The sequence below is a fragment of the Mastomys coucha genome, chromosome X, assembly GCF_008632895.1.
Source record: "Mastomys coucha isolate ucsf_1 chromosome X, UCSF_Mcou_1, whole genome shotgun sequence".
Taxonomy (NCBI): Eukaryota; Metazoa; Chordata; class Mammalia; order Rodentia; family Muridae; genus Mastomys; species Mastomys coucha.
Window position 1 is genome coordinate 139,304,070 of NC_045030.1, and position 1,532 is coordinate 139,305,601.

Below are 1,532 nucleotides of genomic sequence, written 5' to 3' on the forward strand. Positions count from 1 at the left end.
GACTTAGAACCTCCCTCATGTCCAGCTTGAGTGTTTTTGCAGCATGTAAACAAGCCTCTTCTTGCTCCTCCTACTGCAGAGCAATGTGTTTCAGTCACCACACCTTCACGATCATGTTTGACTATATCTCTTGAACCATAGAAACTTCTTTCCTTTAAGCTATCTGGGTAGGGGATTCTTTCACAACAAGAAAATTAATTAACATAGTGCTATTATTAAAGATCGACAAAAGAATACATGTGTGAATTTAGTTCAACAGATCTAAATAGGAAAACAGGAGACTTTAAGATATGAGTACTACAACTCAACACATGGTGAAAAGTCCAGACTCCATGATCAGATTATAAAAACTTAAATTCTATTTTTCTGATTTCAATTTCTTTGTAAACACTCAAAGTTCTGGGTTTCTATGGTCTTGGTTTCTTTTTTCTTTTTTCTTTTTTAGATGTTTTCTTTATTTACAATATCTCCTTTCCCAGGTTCCCCTCCAAAAAAATATGAAAAATGAAAAATAAAATAAAATAAAATAAAAATAAAACAAACCCCTGTTCCCTCCCCCCTCCCCCTGCTCAAGACTCTACCCCCTCCTGCTTACTGTCCCTGGCTGGACTAATGAATGATACATTCTTCAGTAAATTACTAACATTAAATGAGATGACGGACCTAGCGAACTTAGCATTTTTTAAGAAATATTCAAGGTTATGTATAAGTCACTGCATTGATGTAATTACATATTCTATTTTAATTTAAGTATTACAAGTTTTAATAATCACATGTACTGAAAATGAACTCATGGACTTATGCTCTTTTAAATAAGTAAAATTAGGTATTTCTCTCAGTCTCATAAGTCCTTTTGCAATTTTTCTTAACAAATTTGTGTTCACTTTGCAAAAAAAGTGAAATAAAATAAATTGGCAGAATTTCTTAACTACTACTAGGATGAGAATATATACTTTTTTAGTTTAGGCTAGCACATAATAATAATAATGGATATCAATATAATTTAATTTCCTCATAGAATTTTGAAACATAGGTTCTTATTTATAAAATATATTTTTGATTACTTATTGTTGTAGATTACCCTGGTGCTGCCTATATTTTGATGTTAATTCTGTTTTCCTAGGAGATGTTGTCTGGAATGAGGAGTAGGTGACTTCTTGTGACCCTTCCCTTGAATGAATAAAGGAAATGGACAAGTAAGTGAGACTTCCAGGTTGGACAGAGGAAGAGAGGAAGCAGGAGAGAATTAGGGGCTTTTTGGACAGGATAAGGACAAGATGTAGCTGCTAGTGTCTCCTGGTTTCAATGGCGGATCTGCCAGGATTCACCGCGGGAGCATTTAGATTTTATATGGTTTACAAGATTAGGATTCTAGTTGTTAAACCCAGAGACTGAGTTACAATTGCTTCTGAACTAAGTTTGTGTGTGGTAGTTTTTTTTTTCTTTTCCACACAGTGGCTCCACTGTGTTCAAGAGTAAAAGGTACAGCAGCAAAGCCTGGGTTTGGCAGATGTGCACCACAAAGGCCATGG

General features: G+C 34.7%; 1 long non-coding RNA gene across 1 annotated transcript in view; it reads left to right on the forward strand.

Annotated features, from left to right (window-relative positions):
• Window positions 1-1,136: 1,136 nt before the first annotated feature.
• The window catches only part of LOC116094976, an 11,170-nt gene continuing 10,774 nt past the window's right edge, over window positions 1,137-1,532 (forward strand). Inside the window, exon 1 of the long non-coding RNA XR_004120378.1 lies at window positions 1,137-1,196. This is a non-coding gene — a long non-coding RNA (uncharacterized LOC116094976). The remainder of the gene's footprint in view (window positions 1,197-1,532) is intronic.